Raw genomic sequence first — 19,251 nt, 5'->3', positions numbered from 1 at the left:
ACTTTGCTTACGGGAAAAAAGTACTATTTGCCCGCGTTAGATTGGACCAGTTCAAATTCCAAGGTTCTTTTGAAGTATTACCAATTTTGGTCCTCAACTTATAAGCCTACCATAAAATATCCTTCTCAAGATTTAGAGTTTGTTGAAAACTTGGAAAATAATTTTTGGAAATCATTTTTCGGGTTTCGAGTGTTTGGCTAGAGAGGGGAGATGGAAATCAATGAAAAATAGGGGTATGGTAAATGGAAAATAGAGGCGATTTTTCTGCTTAATTTCTAAACACACTCTTAGTATAGTTTGTTTGTCGTCTGACTTAAAGGTCATAACTGGAAGTGGCAGTGTGAGGTTTTTTACGGGAAACATTTATGGGAAAAAGACTCAAGAATGCGAGAATATCTCGATTGGATCCATTGTACACCCGTGAAAACTAAGATATGATAGATGGACTGATTGCACGACTGATACTTTACCTCGATAATAACTCTATGATTACCTAACTATTAAAAAACCGGAGGGGGGGGGGGGGGGGGGGGGGCAAAGAATCTATGTATATTATATTAGTACATATATTTAGGATTAGGATTGAGTGGAAAAAAGTGTTAGCTAGTCAAGAGATGTTTGCTCACATGAGATTGGAAGACGAGTCAGCGTGTGGATGTAAGAAATCCCAACTACCAAAGGCAATTGGCCTGCATGAATTTGAACAATTCTTTGAATTGCGCTTTGAATGAAGATTTTAGTACAAATCATTCAAATTAAAGTAAATAATGTTAGGTTGCGAAGGATTGGAGGATTAAGTCCATTATTTTGTTACTTAATATGAATTTGAAATGTGATGTTGATTACTATACAAATATATACAAAAAAAATAAAATTACATTTTAAGAGTAACCACTGTCAAGTTGATGTAATTGTGTTAATTCGCAAAGGATTGGAGGATTAAGTCCATTATTTTGTTACTTAATATGAATTTGAAATGTGGTGTTGATTACTATACAAATATATATATATATACAAATATATATATATATATATATATATATATATATATATATATATATATATATAAAATTACATTTTAAGAGTAACCTCTGCCCAGTTGATGTAATTGTGTTAATTCACAAACCACACACGAGAGGTAAACCACACGAATAAAAACTTATACGATGAGTTTGATCAAGAGTGTATGATGTCCACAAGAATCAAACTCGTGATCTTTAGTACAAGAATCATGCATCACCTACTTAGCCACCCTCTTTCCGGACATGTGAGAGTTATATATTTTTGTATACATTAATGACATGTTTGGTTTATCGAATAGGTCAAGAATGGAATAACATTCATTGGAATAGACCTATTCCCAGGGCCGGTCCTATCATTTTATAGGCCCGGGGCAGGATAAAAAAAATGGGCCCCGATTAATATATATTTCATGCCTAAAATTTAAATTAAATAAAAAAAAAATATTAATATCAATAACTTTAAATAAGATTAACAAATCTTTTACAATTTTACATACACAACAATAATCATGAAAAATATTTCTAGGTGCTTTCCTTAATGCAAAATAATAAATAATCGTATACGTATCTTTATAAATAAATAATATTATAGTTTATAAAAATGAATAAATAATTTAAAATCGAGTAAACTTATAAACAATAACATTGTTATCATAATAAATAATAAATTAATTATTATTAAAAATTTATAAAACAATAATTACAAACATATGGAAAGCTAAATATCTTTTTTGATTAGGAGTAAGAAATTAAAATATTTCAAAACGCAATAAAAAATGTAAAAATATACGAAACATAATTATCTAGATAAAATAGTTTGAACATAAAGTATATTATAAATCACACATCTTCTATATTATTTATATGATTTGTATAAATATTTTTTTTAATACAAATACTTTTTTTAAATATATAAATTTTAAATTTTTTTTAGAATAATTTGAATACATACAATGACACATGATAAAAACTTCTATATTACATTGGTTAGATATTCGTAAAAATGTACGGAGTAAATTATCTTTTAATTTTTTTTATAATTTAATCTCAAAATATATCATATAACCCCATCCGTCCTATTTGTACGTGTTTTGTTTGGTTAACATGAGTTGATTGAAGTTTTTTTTTTAATTCAATTTTTCTTAATATGTTTAGTATAAGTATATAAAAATTTATAAATTTAGAAATTATATTAAAATTTTAATATAAAAATTTATATATTTAATATAAAAAATGTTCATAATATGTTTAGTATAAATATATGAAAATTTATATATTTAAAAACTACATTAAAATTACTACTCGGTATTAAACACAAAATATCAATAAAAATAAGTTTTTAAAATATACATTAGAATATAAGCAAAGAAGTAAAGTTGAGGAATTCTAAAACGTGAAGGGAAGGATTGGATCATGGGCCTTTGATTAATAAATGAGGTTAAAATTTAAATATCTTACCAACCAAGTTAATTCACATTATTATAAAGCATATGTATATAAATTACTTATACTCAATACATATATACTATATATATAAGAGATAGGAAGAGACCCTCCCCCAAACATGGGCCCTGGGCAAGGGCCCAGCCTGCCCTTGCCCCAGGGCCGGCCCTGCCTATTCCATTGTTTGGTTGGGTCATTTTGTCATGGGAATAACATTCTTCGGAATGAGCTATTACCTTTACAAGGAGAATAGTCATTCCTAGGGGGGGTTATTCCATTTTTATTCCTTTAACCAACCAAACACTCGAATACAATTACTAAAGTTTATTCCTTCAGTGAACCAAACAATAAAATACAATTCATATTCTATTCCTTCCATATTCCATTCCATGTGGAATAGCATTTCTATTCCCTCCAAATTCATTCCGTGAATCAAACATGCTGTAAGGATATAAGATGATATGGATTGATTTTTTTAAAGTTCGGGTAGTAGTAGTAGTTTTTTTATTTTTTAAGTCTTATTTTCTTTATTTTTTTTATTTTTTTATTTTTTTTTGTAACTGCTGAGATGTGACCAAATTTGTTTCCTATTTTTCGGGACTATCAAGACTACGAATTAAAGTCGTGATTTCTTCATCATTAATCGAGTATTCGTCCATGAAAAGTGATTAGTGTTTTTTTAAAAATTTTTCGCTTATTTTTTGAGTATAATATTGCATATATTTGGAGGTTGGTGTATATGTACGCATTCTAGGTAGTTGTGCATTCAATTGTGTTTCTTGGGCAACCCAGTCTTATGAGTTGTGCATCATAGGCTGGTGAGTCGTGCATAAGAGCACTTAGTGCGGTGCATCATAAGATTGTTGATAAATATGTGATTTTAAGAGTGGTGCATCGTAAGCTGTTGCGTTGTATATTGGGGCGCTAGGTATAATGCATCGTAGGACTGTGAGTTGTGCATTGTCAGGTATCTGTGCATTGTTATTTTAATTATGGTGTATTCTGGTGTTAGTTGTGGTTCGTTATACTGTCGTTACAGTTTTTCTTGTTTTGTGGAGTTTTATTTTTTGACTTTTAGACACGGTATTAATATAATTAGTAATTAAAAATTGTTTGTTTACATCAATATTTTTAGAAAATAAACAGGTTTGAAAATCGTATTGTGTTAGGAAAATTTTCCTATCTTTACTAAGTTTGTTGTTGTTGTTTGGAAGACAAATTTTCATTTAGGCAAATATTCTTTACTATTGTATTCTCCTAATTTGCTTAATCTAAGCAAATTTGTTAGTTTAATCATAGTCATGAATTCTTTATTTTTAATAGTCCAGATTAATTAGACCACACGTTCTCATCTGGGAGTGATTCTCATGGAACCTGAACCATATATATATATATATATATATATCAGATTCCAACCAGATTCCAACCAGAAACGAGAGCAAAAAGGCTTGATTCAAGCCCGAGCTCGTGTGCGCCGGCACCTGCGGGCACGAAGTCGTCCAGGTAGGCCTTGCGGGCTAAGTTATGCCAATCGGTACCATTTCCAACCAACACGGCACTGGTTTCGGGCCTTGAGGCCTGACCGAAACTTTATATGTTTCGGCCTTGGCTCTATTGCCGGGCCGAAACTATGTCTCGGCTTTGAGGCCGAGACATGCATGGCCGAAGGTTCGGCCAGGTGGTCGAAACTTCAAGTTTCGGCCACCACGAACCTATCCTATTGTGACTGTTGGGTGGTCAAATCAGCTGTTACGGAGTTAATTTTTTGAATTAATTCCAATTTTAATTTTTGAATTGAAACCCATGTTAATGGTTGCTGTTACATGAATGTGGAGGGGTGCCTTAAGTGTCCATTAAAATCTATTTAACTCCTTCATCCCTGTATACGAGAGGGAAGTCAGAAGCAGATTTTTACAACAGAGAACAACAAGCACACTACACGAAACATTGAGTTTTTCAAGCCTCAAAATTCTGCTTCTACTCCTTCTCTTAAGCCTACTGTGTTCATAACCTTGCTTTGTTTGCCGGATTCCTTGTTTGGGTGCTCAAACATTGAATCACAGCAAGTTTTATCCTGGGAAGCCTAGGCCACAAAGCTTCTAGCACTTTTGGGAGGTGGAAAATAAGGTTTTAAGGAAAGAGTGGTCGCTTGACTCTTGCTAAAAACCCAACACCAAACACTAGCCAAATTCTCCTTCTTTCCTTCCCTTATTTTTCCAGAAAAAAATAATAATCCTATTTTATTGGATTATTATTTGGTTTTTCACCAACGGGTAAACAACAGTCTTAAAACCTTATCTCTTGTTTTTCCTGTTGCTGGTCTTCTCTGAATTTCCTTGAAGAAAATGGAGCATCCCGTACTGCCAATCGATGGGAAGGATAATGTTGTTGCGTACAACAATGTTGCTAGTTCCCAAGCTACAGCAGTGAACGTTGGTTCACAAGATGGTGGGAGCACTGAGGGATATATTCTCATGTCTCGGGTACCTTCGGTACCGAGTGGATCGGCTGAAAAGCCGGAAAATTTCACCGGTGTCGGGTCGAACTTCAAGAGGTGGCAACAAAAGATGTTGTTCTACCTAGCAACTCTTGGCTTGGCACGGTTCATGTCCGAGAGTGTTCCTGAGTTGAAGGAACAAGATGCACAATCCGTGATGGCAGTTGGCTGTTGGAAGGATTCGGACTTCCTTTGTCGAAACTACATCCTGAACGGATTGTGTGACACGCTATATGATGTATATAGAAATATTAGCACACCAAAGGCGTTGTGGGAAGCTTTGGATCATAAATACCGAAGTGAGGATGCCGGCTCAATGAAATTTGTGGTTGGCCGATTCCTCGACTTCAAAATGGTTGATTCAAGGACCGTGCTAAGTCAGGTAGAAGATTTGCAATTAATCTTCGATGAGATCCGTGGCGACGACATGGTGCTGAGTGAAGCCTTCAAAGTGGGATCTGTGATCCACTTGTTGCCTCCAGGTCGGAAGGACTTCAAGAACTACCTTAACCATAAGCGAAAGGAAATGAACCTGGAAGACCTGATCCAGAGACTTAGGATTGAGGAGGGGAACATGACGAATGATAGGAAAGTTCCTGTCGTTGTTGGCGCTAAGGCCAACGTTGTGGAGCACGGTAAAAGCTCCAAGAGGAACAAGAAGGATAAGCGAAAGCTAGGCCCGAAAGGTGGTGTTACCAAGAACAAGTTTCTTGGTGAATGCTACAATTGTGGCAAGCCTGGCCACAGAACATCTGAATGCAAAGCTCCAAGGAAGAAGAACAAGAGTTCTGAAGCCAATGTTGTTGGAGATAGCAGTCAGAAGGAGGTCGAGATTAGCCTTTCAGCTATGGTGACCGAGGTGAACCTCGTGGGCTCTAACCCTAGTGAATGGTTCATCTACACGGGTGCAACCAGGCATTTTTGTTGCAACCGAGAGATGTTCAACACCTTTGAGACCGTGGATGGTGAAAAGGTGTGGATGGGAAACTCTGCTTAGTCTGCTGTGGAAGACATGGGCAAGGTGGTTCTGAAGATGACTTCCAAGAAGGAACTGACGTTGAACAACGTGCTGTATGTTCCTGAGCTGAGGAAGAATCTTGTGTCTGGCTCTCTGTTGAACAAGCATGGCTTTCGCATGATGTTCGAGTCAGACAAGGTTGTTTTGTCTAAGTTAGGAAAGTTTGCTGGTAAAGGATATGTAACTTATGGGCTTTTTGAGCTCAGTGTATTTCCTGTTATCAATAAAAGCAAAGTTAATTCTGTTTACTTTCTTGAGTCTTCCAACTTGTGGCATGGTAGACTAGGTCATGTTAATTTTAATTCCAGGTTGCAAAAATCGCGCCTAGGCGCCAATTAATCGGCGTCTAGGCGCTAGGCGGCTGCCGGCCGCTGCGAGGAAGGCCGGAATCGGCCTCCTCCGCGGCCGGCCGGCTAGGCGGCCGCCTAGACCGCCTAGCCGGCTGAACCGGCGCTAAATTTGAATTTTTTTTTTTTTTTTTTTTTTTTTTGCGTTTTCAAGTGGGAAAACTTCGGGAAGGCATAACTTTTGACTCAGTTGGCAGTTTGGTCCACTAATTTCTCCAAAAAATGCTTCTTTTGCTCTTAATTTTAGTTTTTTATGTATTTAGATGATTTAAACAATCTTTTGAACACTTTTACAACCACTTACGTAAATAGTTTGTAAGAAATAACTATGGAAACCTTATATTTTATTACTAAATTTTGAAAATTTTTAATTTTTAATTTTATTTTTAATTAAAAAAAATTTTTAAAAATTTTTAAAAAAATTAAAAAATAAAAAATAAATCGGCGCATAGGCGCCCACTTGACGCCTAGGGGGCGCCTAACGTTTTTTGCAATCTTGTTTAATTCTATGCGTAGATTAATTAGCATGGACCATATTCCTAACTTTCAAATTAACACAAATAACAAGTGTGAAATTTGTGTTGAGGCAAAACTAACGAAAGTACCTTTGAAATCGGTTGAAAGGGAAACTAAACCACTAGAATTAATCCATAGTGTTTTGTGCGATTTTAGATCGATACAAACGAGAGGTGGTAATAAGTATTTTATCACGTTTATCGATGATAGCACACGATACTGCTATGTGTATTTGCTTAAGAGCAAAGATGAAGCTGTTGATAAATTCGTTCTTTATAAGAATGAAGTGGAAAGCCAACTTAATTGGAGAATTAAGAAGGTTAGAAGCGATAGAGGTGGTGAGTATGAAGCACCGATTGGTGACTTCTGTGCAAGTGTAGGTATCATACACGAGCGAACGGCACCTTACGCACCTCAATCGAACGGTGTTGCCGAACGAAAGAATCGTACATTGAAAGACATGATGAATGCGATGCTTATAAGTTCGGGCCTACCTCAAGATGCGTGGGGTGAGGCGATTTTGACAAGTAATTACCTTTTGAATAAGGTACCCCGCAAGAAGCTCGATAAGACTCCTTATGAGCTGTGGAACGGTAAGAAACCTTCCGACCAGTACCTGAAATTGTGGGGGTGTTTTGCCAAAGTTTTGGTGCCAACACCCAAGAAAGTAAAGATAGGTCCTAAGACGGTGGACTGTATCTATATTGGCTATGCACATAATAGTAGTGCTTATCGGTTCTTAGTACACGAGTCCCATAATCCGGACGTACATGAGAACACGATAATAGAATCAAGGAATGCATATTTCTTTGGAAATATATTTCCTTGTAGGTCCAACGAGGGACCAAGTACGTCAAAACGAATGTTTGACAAAACTATGGATAATGATAGTGGGGAATCTGAGAAAGAACCCGAGCTCGAGCCAAGACGCAGTAAGCGAGCGAGTGTTGGAAAAACATTCGGTCCTGATTTTCTAACTTACTTGTTAGAGTACGATTCGGGTACTCTAACTTGTTTATTAAAAAACGAACCCGATTTTCTATCTTGTTTGATAGAGAATGAGCCTCGAACGTATGTAGAAGCCGTGACTTCTACGGAAGGACCAATGTGGAAAGAGGCTATAAAAAGTGAAGTGGATTCTATCCTACAGAATCACACTTGGGAACTTGTTGATCTTCCTCCGGGTAGTAAACCCTTAGGATCCAAGTGGGTCTTTAAAAGGAAGATGAAACCTGATGGTTCCATCGAGAAGTATAAGGCTAGGCTTGTAATCAAGGGTTACAGGCAACACGAGGGCCTTGATTACTTCGACACATATTCTCCCGTGACGAGAATAAACTCCATTAGGATGATACTTGCCATAGCCGCACTGCAGAACATGGAAGTTCATCAAATGGACGTTAAAACCGCTTTCCTAAATGGCGAATTAGATGAGGAAATCTATATGGAACAACCCGAAGGGTTCGTGGTTCCGGGCCAAGAAAGGAAAGTGTGTAAATTGGTTAAATCGCTATATAGTTTAAAACAAGCGCCTAAGCAGTGGTACGAAAAGTTTGACCATGCGATGTTAACTAACGGGTTTAAAATAAACGAAAGTGACAAATGTGTCTACGTTAAGGAAACAATAGACGGCTACGTCATTCTTTGTTTATATGTCGATGATATTCTCATCGTTGGTAGTAATGATCGGATGATCAAATCTACCAAAAACATGTTAAATGCGAGATTTGACATGAAGGATATGGGTTTGGATGATTTAATCCTCGAGATTAGAATCATTAGAAGACCTGATGGTCTTGTGTTGAGCCAATCACATTATATTGACAAAATCCTTGAAAAGTTTAACAAGGATGATGGTCAAATGGCTAGAACACCGTTTGATACAAACATTCATCTAACCAAGAACCACGGAGAAGGTATTTCACAAGTGGAATATGCTCGGGTTATTGGTAGTTTGATGTATCTTATGAGCTGTACTAGGCCGGATATTGCCTATGCAGTTAATACACTCAGTAGATATACGAGTAACCCCGGTGCTATGCACTGGAAGGCAATAGTAAAGGTTATGAGATACTTGAGGTATACTCGTGATCTTGGACTGCACTACGGGAGATATCCCGCTGTACTTGAAGGGTATAGCATCGCGAACTGGATATCTGTTATTAAGGACTCTAAGTCCACGAGTGGCTACGTGTTTACAATAGCCGGTGCAGCCGTTGCATGGAAATCCTCTAAGCAAACTGTGATAGCTAGATCCACGATGGAATCTGAGCTGATAGCCTTGGACCAAGGTTGTGAAGAGGCTGAATGGCTACGCCATTTCCTAGAGGATATTCCTAATTGGCAAAGACTAGTACCTCCAATATGTGTGCATTGCGATAGTCAAGCCACAATTGGGAAAGTACAGAGTCATATGTATATGTGTAAGTCTGGACATATGCGTCGGAGACATAATACCATTAGATAATTGCTCACAACTGGTGTTGTCTCGATTGACTACGTAATGTCAAAAGACAATATAGCGGATCCGCTGACCAAAGGGTTAGGCAAAGAAGTTGTGGAGAAGTTGACACGAGGAATGGGTCTAATGCCCTTGGACTAAAAAGTTCTATAGTGGATACCCAACCTAGCTGGCACCTAGGTTCAATGGGACAACTAAATTATGGAACGGAGCGTGTCACTGTGGGGGTCTCGGACTCCCTACCACTCCTCGTTAAAACAGTGACTCCCGCACGAGGCTAGCATGTTGATGCTTTAATGATTCTTGAGTATGCGGGATACTCGAGAAAGAATCACCTATGTAAGAGAGAAGTGGGGGTCGCTTCAAAGGAGAATTGTTGGGCACAATTCTTTAGAAACTCTCGCAGAACCATGAACGGTGACCCACGACCAAAACGGGCACACTCGTGAGAACAAGAGTATGGTTGGGAGGTTCCTGTGTGAGATATGTCATCGTCTACACAAACAGCAGTCGATTTAAAGACATCGCGTTCTACCCTACAGCCAGTAGAGTAAACATGTCTTCACAAGGGAAGGTTCAAAGGGTATAGTGACTCCCTACCTATCCTATGCAGGGATCGACCGTTTGAACACAATTGTTTCCGATTTCAAAATACCCTGAAAATCAATTTTTCATTCATGTGGGGGATTGTTGGGAAAAATAGCTTAAAATGACATAAAATGGCATGTTAAGTGGCTATTTTGTGGTACAATTATCAGTGGGGTCCACTTCCGATTTGGGTCGGGTCAAAGTGGATTCGGATTCTTCGTAGTGAGACGAAGATATCGATATATTGTACGCTCAAAATGGATAATGGGTGAATGAGATATTAATTCTCAAAGTAGACCCACTGAGTTGAAAAATGAAGGGAAAAAGTGAGCTTTTGTCCCACATTGGTTTGGAAAGAGGATTTGCCCCCCTTTTTATACAAGAGCTCTTTTGGAACTTGTAGACGTACGGTCATTCATCATTAGCTATGCAAGAATGCACCACATCGTGTTTAGAAATGCATAAGGATATAGTGTATTTATGCATACCTAATAGTGCATTTTTGTCCCGGTGAGGGTTAGGGTTAGTGCATCTTTGTCCTGGTGAGGGTTAGGGTTCAAGTCGGGGGGGGGGGGGGGGGGGATGAATCGACTTGAAGAGTTATAAAATTTTCACGAATGGTTAAAGCAACCGAGAGGTGACTTTAATTATTAGATAATACATGTTTGAAGAAAAGGGTTTTCCTCTTCTCCAACTTATAGATCTTGGCTTCTTGAATCTTGATCTTTCATGTTTGAAGCATCTCAAGTCTATAAAAATCTGAATATGAACTTCAAAGCTTTTTGTCTCTCTTTCTCTTTATCACTGGTTTCTAAAATGAACACTTGAAAGCTTTTTCACACTTAAGATTTTTAAAATGACCAATACCTTCTTCAGCTAAGGAAAAGGGTATTTACAAGCATAGTGAAAAATAGTTCTGTTGGAGGAAAAACTATTTTCAAATACCTAAGGACCAGTGTGTAGAGACCGGCAGGTAATCCGGAAGGTAGGTGAGCTTGTCAAATTTTCCAGTCATTAAAGAATTAATTTGTGCTGAACATTGCTTTTTGTTCTGCACAAAATTTTAGGGCATTTAATGAAAATATCGACCTTGGGATATGTTCCTAGGACTCTCATTTCCTTGGATATACTCGCTCATCTTTTAAGGTTTCAGACTGTACAACTCAGAGAATGTCTCGAGTAGTCTTATCGAGTGGTTAACTAGATTAACGCCTCGAGCCTTAGGTCCTCTCGGATACGAATGGTTGACCTTACCACTCGTTCCTTAACTCCTCGAAAGGTAGGTCCTTCCTAACTTTGACCTTTGTAACCCTTCGGTTACAAATGGTTGACTTTAACATTCGGTCTTGCAACACTTCGAAAGGTAGACCCTTCCACCTCTCGATGTTTGCAACCTTTTGGTCTTGATATCTTCTACTCTTTGAACCTTCAGTCTTCCGCTTGTCTTCAGCTCAGACCACTCGTGAGTTAACCCCTTGGGATACTCTTTGAGTCTTATATTGAGACTGTCCTCTCGAGTTATCACTCAGATGGAAAGATTTGTTACTACTCGAGGTACTATTTGGTTGGTTTCGAATGTTGAGCAGAAATATCCTAAGTCTAGAAAATAAAATAATTTGGGGTTTAAATTCCTATCATTTGGTATCATCAAAATCTGAAACAAATGTTTCTAACAGTGCATGACAGCACGTCCCAGGGTTGTGCATTTTCATGGTGCATTTGTGCATTTCAGAATACTTTGTGATGCATTTATGCATACATAATGGCTGCACGGTAACAGGACGCCGCATTTGAACCAGTATATATAAATAAATAGATAAATAAATATATAAATACACACACACACACACACACACACACACACACACACACACACACACACACGGGATTAGGTGTGAAACTTCTCTCAGGTGAAACGTGCAGGTTAATCACAGCCTTTGATTTTGCCAAAATCAACAGCCCAAAATGAAGAACAATTAAAAAAAAAAAAAACCCCAGTAGTGACATTATGGTCATTTTGCATAAGGTCACAACTTAAGGAGTTTAAGTTTAAAGCTTAAGGTGCGTAAGTTCAAAGTTAAGGTGCATAAGTTTATAGCTTAAGGTGTATAAGTTTATAGTGTTAGGTGCCTAAGTTTAAAGTTTAAGGTGATTAAGTCTAAAACTTAAGTTGTGTAAGTTTATAGCATTAGGTGCCTAAGTTTAAAGTTTAAGGTGTTAAGTCTAAAACTTAAGGTGTGTAAGTTTATAGCTTAACATGCGTATGTTTAAAGCTTAAGGTGCGTAAATTTATAACTTAAAGTGTATATATTTAAAGATTAAGGTGTGTCACTATAACACCCCCGATTTTCATGCCATTTTAAACTTAAATATGCAAGATAAACTAACCAAAAAAACATATAACATAGCACAGTGGAAGTCTAATATATAATGCCAGAAAACAGAGAGTTTTATGCCACGTTCACATCAATGTGTACGCACAGGCAAAACCGACAACAACAATCTAATGTATTCAACAAAAGAGGCACACAAGCCCAAAACACAATCTAAACGGTCCAGGGAGTCTAATCTAGCCATGTCTAACGCGCTCGCTAACTACTCAGGACCTGAAAAGCACATAAAGAAATGGGACGACGCCCGGTCAGCGAATAATGCTAGTAACCCATCAATACGTGTTAAATATCATACATAGATAGTATTATACAAAATCATTTTCAAAACGGAATACTGTATATATCAGTTCAAAGCCAGAGATAGAGTCAACCGCAAAGACTCTATATCACTCACAACAAGGACAAAGGGAACACATCCCAAACACATCAAGACATGACAACCACAGCACAAGTACAACTCAAGGTGTATTCTGCCATCACCCAGTAGAATACCACCCGACATGCTCAACAGGTAAGAATAGAGAAACACAAATCGGCAACACATGCCATCGTGACATCACTCATCACGAATATGATAATCCATCCTTATGCCCGGTTCCAACCTTATGGCTACCCCCAACCTTATAACTAGTTCCAACCATTACCTCCAGGACCCCTGTACATCCAAGTCGAACCTTATGCCTCCGGGAACCGTCGTTCCCCCACCAACAACCACCAACAATTTCCACCAATTCATAGTACACGAGGGTACCGTTCACAACACACGCCCGAAGCCACCCAAAACACGTGAACCTAACACACAGGTCACAACTCCATAATCACGTCATGGCCACCACGAGCTGAGGACCATTGCCGTACCTTGGTGACTAATGTCCCATTCCATTAATCGTGCAATCCAGGTACAACCAACACACACAACAGTACACCATCATAGGAATCAATCAATGGATCACAACAAAGATATGAAACCATACTCAACAAGGAAGAATCACAATCCGACAACAACGATGATCGACACAAGTCATCACCCACAATAGGAAAGAACAAACCACACATGCTAGCAATTCAACACCGAACTAGCATGCTTCTCAAACGGGTAAACCAAACACAGTTCCGAATAACATACAAGACTCATCATGGTTCAACGAATCACAAGGTTGAACACTTAGCACGATTCAGGACACCAAATCCTACATGAATTCCTACCGTATAGTTCTAGACATACGAGACATCAAGAAGACACTCAAAAGCCCAACAAAAGAACACCGGGAAGTCAAAACATCAATTACCGAGTCAAAAGAATCACGGGGAACAAATCCCCAAACAACACCACTGTGTACCCCGCGGGTAGACCCCCACCCGTGGTTCCGCCCGCGGGAACCACTCCCACAACACGCCTGTACCCCGCGGGTGGGGCGGCGGGTGGACCCCATGCCTTGTACCAAAATAATCCCTTCGGGGATTTTCAACTCCAAGTCCAAATTCAAGTCCAAAACACCCAAAATCTCACAAAATACAAAAATATGACTTGAATCAAAGGAATAGCCAAGCAATGGCATACAAGAACCCTAATAACAAGCTCTAGATATGCATTTTCAGAAGACAATGCATCAACACTCACATTTCATAGCAAAAATCACAAGTAGAATCCAAGAAATCATCATATAGGTAAGAAAATAGATTTTGTAAAGCATGGGTTACCTCTTGTAGCCTACAACTTCACTTTTCACACCCTTACAAGCTTCTAACAAGGTTCTCCTTCAAATTCTACTTCACAAACACACCAAAGACAACAAAGGTTTCATCTTTAGAAAAAGACACCTTAAAAGGCACTAAAAACACTAAAGGACCAAAGATCTTACCTTCCTATATGCTCAAGAGTAAGAAAGGTGGAATCTTGGAGACCAACTTGGAAGATCTTGGAATGCCCAAACTTGGCTTGAATAAGAAGCTAGCTAAATTCTAGAGAGAAGGAGGAGCTTTTGTTTCGAGAGTGTTAGGGAAAGAATGAAAGATGATGACTCTAGGTTAGCTTGGGATACAATTATGAGGTGAAAGGTCTTCATTACCCTTACTAAGATGGAAAAGTGTAAGGATACAAGAGAAAAATTCACAAAGCTTAGAGTACAACTCATTTACTTGGGTTGACTAGTCAATTACTAGTCCCCGACTATTGAATTTTTAGGATTTTAGGAATTAAACTATCAATTAAGCTAGGATTAATTACTTAATTAATCCTTAAATGGAATTCGGATTTACGGGGTGTCACAGTCACTTTCTAGTTTAAGGTGCATCAGTTTAACTCTTACAGCTTGTTTGGTTGGCTAGAAAATATTTGAAGGGAAATGGAATTGAAATTCCATGGAAAATAAATTCCAAGAAAATAGATTCCATTTTTGGTTGGTGGAAAAGAAATTATTGGAAATATGAATTCCATTGTTTGTTTGAGTTTGGAATGGTAAGGAATAATGAGTATAATGACAAATATAACCCTACACAACAATAATAATATAATAATAATCAGAGTAATTAATAAAGAATGGTGAGGGTAAAATTGTCATATTAGTTTTCCATGGAAAACCTTTTCTATGGAAAACAAAATACCTAGGATGAGCTAGGAATTTGTTTTCCTCATTCTCAAGGAAAACTTTTTCCAATGGAAAATATTTTCCATCCAACCAAACAACATAAAACATCATTTTCCTTCACTTTTAGGAAAACATTTTCCATCCAACAAACACCCCCTTAAGGTGCGTATCTTTAAAGCTTAAGGTTTATTCCAACTTTAGGTGCATAAGTTCGAAGCTTAAGGTGCGGAAGTTTATAGCTTTAGGTGTCTAAGTTTAAAGTTTAAGGTGTTTAAGTTTAAAGTTTAAGGTGCATAAGTTTATAGCTTAACCGTATGTTTAAAGCTTAAAGTGCATTATTTTCTAGCTTAAGGTTCGTCACTTCGAGACACTTGATCATTTGCATCCATGTTGCTAGGAAGCACGTTTTTCTTTTAATTTTCCTTCAATTTGAGCAGTTGATCTAGATTAGATTAACGACTTAGATCTTACCCCATTTTTCACTTGGGAGAAACTTCGCACGTGAACCATCCCCTATAGTAATAATAATAATAATAATAATAATAATAATAATAACAATAATAATAGTAGTAGTATGTAGTGACATTTACAAAAAGATTTATATAAAAAGTTCAGTTATACTATCATGGTGAAACTATCTATCTGTAAATGAAAACAACAAAATAAAAATTACCATTAAACAAGTGGTAATTGTAGTGGTAATTGTACTAGGAAACCTTGTATAATGAGTTCAACAAAAATATATTAGTAAGAATCAAACTCATAATTTTTACATATATGAGAATTTTGTTCTACCTAATCCGATCAATAATTTTTTTTGTGGTTGTTGTGTCTACCGTTGACTCAACACTTGGTTCTAAATAAGGTCTACTCAAACTAACGTTAATCATTGACGACCAAGATTCCATACCATAGTGGCCAATGAAATTTCATTTCCTAACAAACATTGCTGTGACACCTATAATATTTTTCTGCTATTTATTTATTTATTTATATTTAAATTTAATTTTTTTCTGGCCCACGACCTTAATTGCATAATGCGTATATATTGATATACTATTGAGTGAACACTGGATTCTAAATAAAGTTTATTAAAAAACAAGTTTGGTTGGCGTGAATGGTCGTGCACTCTCGTCCTTTAAGAGAGATCAGGAGTTTAAACCCCCTCTCGTATAGAAAAATCAATCTGACCAGCACTTTGCCTCTTAATTGGGTCGGCTCGGTACAAATGGAGATTAGTCTGAATATGGTACAGATTTAAAGGTGCCTCCTACAATTAGAGTCTGTTCAGGACACCTCATGGTCTGACAAAAATAAAATAAAACCATTGAGTCACCGTGATTTATATCCTCTCACATGCTCTGTCGGGTCGAAGTGTGGGGAGCCCTCAGGGTTGGGGATTCAACCTTTTGGGGGAAAAATAAAATAAAGTTTACTCAAAACTCAAAAGTCAAAACTAACATTATGGCAAATTATTGTGTGGATCACAGTTCACTTAGTTATGTGGATCACGGTCCAAAATGATGTGATTTTGATGTTAAAAAAATTCCTTGCTCCGTGCGCATGTTAGAATATTAAACATTTTGGGATAAGATAATGTATTTTAGAGTTAATTCCAGCGGAGATCCCTTACCTTTTGTGTCAATTTCAAATTTAGTCTCAGACTATCGTTTTTGTCATTTAACACCTCGAACTATCATATTTTGGACACTTTTGGTCCTTTCGATAACTTTTCTAACAAAATTCATTTCTTCTGCAAGAATTTTTGCATTTCTTGATTCTTCTTCCCAATTGATCCTAGCGAAACCACTAAGCAAACTGCAACTCCGGTGACAAAACCTATCAGCAACCCTGCAATTCCAAGATGAACCTTAAATGCCAAAATCACACCAAGCAGCAACGCCAGCAGGTAGAATCCGCAGACTCACTATCATATGTTTATAGCTACGCCATCGCCATTCCTTGCACTATTCCATCGAAAACCACCATCGGAAAGTTCACCACTTCCATTACCGCCACTATTAACACTATCTTTTTCACTGCAACGATGATGCCTTTCTCATTAGTAAACAGAGCTCCCTAGAACCCTTTTTCGCCAGCCATGGTCGTGTCGTTGAAGATACTATAGATGACTGCCAAATCCAAGGAGACGTGTACGGATACACAGGTTGCTAATGACTACATAATAGAGAACAACAAGTGATCAAAGTTGAGACTAATAACAATTATCCCAGCGCCTCCTTCGCATCCAACATGTTTTTGGTGAGAAGCACTAAGATCTCGTAGCACCACCATTCAAGGCAAGTTGTGAGGCAGCACGTCCTGACGAGTTTAAACAGGATGATCCAATCCCCGGTACTTTGCTCCCACCACCCTCCATCCTTCCACTTCTCCCCCCCTTCCCCCTCCCCTTCTCCTTTTCTACCACCACAAAATATATAGAAAGCATCACCACCTTAACATGACGTCTGTTACCTAAAACACCATGGAAACTCCTTGAACTCCCATGGCGTTTGACATAAACACATTTAAAGGCAAGTGCATTCCGGCGGCTAAAGTTGTGGCTGCTAATAATTGAAGAAAACTGGTCGGCACATAAGAGAAGAAGAAAACATCAAAATATAATAATAAAAAGTAATGGGATAAAAGTGCCATGCTTAAAATGGAGTTTCGCTGGAAAAGTTATCGGAAGGACAAAAAATGTCCAAAATAAAATAGTTTAGAGTGTTAAATGGCAAAAACGATAGTTTGAGACTAAAGTTAGAATTATCACAAAAGATATGGGATCTCCATTTGAATTAATTGTTAGATTTAAATAATCCAACGATACTGAATAATAACTTAACCTCATAGAAGTGGAAGCGGAAGCAATATTGATCTCCAGCCATAGTTAATGTTCTTGTTGTGTTGCCTCCTAAACGGTAGATCGTTAGCCATATTTTGTCTCGTACTTGACTCAGAACCACAGATGGTGTATAGGCGTCTATTGATCAGTATGAGTACCGTAACTGAATGTGCTATATAATGAATATTGTGTATCCCATCATTCTAGGTTTATATATATTAGGCACACAGTCTAATTGACTAACAACTTCTAGTTATTTAGTATAATCAAACTACTTAATAACTCTACTCAACTTGCACCACTTAATTAAGGCCCTAATATATAATATATATTATATATTATTATGGAAAATATTACATTAACACTATATTTTATGTATTAGAATAATGTACTTTATATGTGTTAGAATAATGAAATTTCTGGGGTAAGATAATGTATTTTATAAGTTAGAATAACGTACTTTATGAGTTAGAATAATGTATTTTATGAGTTAGAATAATGTATAATGTATTTTATGTGCTAGAAAAAGAAATTTCTGGAGTAAGATAATGTATTTTATGAGTTAGAATAATGTGCTTTATGTGTTAGAATAATGTATTTTATAAGTTAGAATAATATACTTTATGTGTTTTTGGACCTCGGTCCACGCAATGTTGATTAATATTAATCATTGTCGGCCAGTATTCAATACTGAACTATGAAATTTCCTGAAAAACATTTCTAATATACCGACCTATAATTAATGGGCTAACGACCATCCATAATATGCTTATATGTTGTAGGTGCTGATTAATAGTTTTCATTTAGGTATTGTAATAGCTGGTTTTACGAATTTAGCCGTTGACGGCTGGTCAACACAATCGGTTGGAAATGAAATAGAAAAACTTTTAGAGGACAATGATGAATGTTGTAATTGCCTCTCAAGAATAAGAAAATTATGAACCATTTACAAGTCCTTTTTTAGGTGATGGTAAATATGCTATCGAATAATATATTTGGAAAGCAGTAATGAACAAAGTTGTATGCTATGCGTTCTTAGTACAATAATCAAAGTCTATCCCTGACTATTTTTTAGAGGGAAACGCTGCTGGAATTTTTTCGGTACTTGTCTCTTTGCCTCCAAACCTAGTAGTTTGATTTAATAATTTATTTTCTCTATTATGACTTGCGCTTTATGTGCCGCTTAGCATGTGAACTATTTTCCCTTTCTGTACTCTGGATGATTTGCCTCTGAGTGTTTATGCTTGTTGACCATGTTAGTCTTCCTTAATTATATAATGGATGTGGTGTACTCAATTGATGACGATAACCATTCTAGTGATGACGAGTAATACTTTCTGGAGGATGCCTCACTTACCCCTTGTTTTGAAAATTTTCCCCTTCTTATATTGCTCTTGGTAGCAACTCCTCATCTTCTGGTTTTCAAGTGCCAAAATCTCGCATGAAAATGAAGAGGGGAGGGGCCTCCCACTCTTCCCTTGACAAGTCCCTCATAGAATCCATACGACCTCAATTAGAACTCCAGGGTTTTGA

Source organism: Ipomoea nil, unplaced genomic scaffold, assembly GCF_001879475.1.
Source record: "Ipomoea nil cultivar Tokyo-kokei standard unplaced genomic scaffold, Asagao_1.1 scaffold2700, whole genome shotgun sequence".
Classification (NCBI taxonomy): Eukaryota; Viridiplantae; Streptophyta; class Magnoliopsida; order Solanales; family Convolvulaceae; genus Ipomoea; species Ipomoea nil.
Note: the sequence above shows the minus strand (reverse complement) of the source record.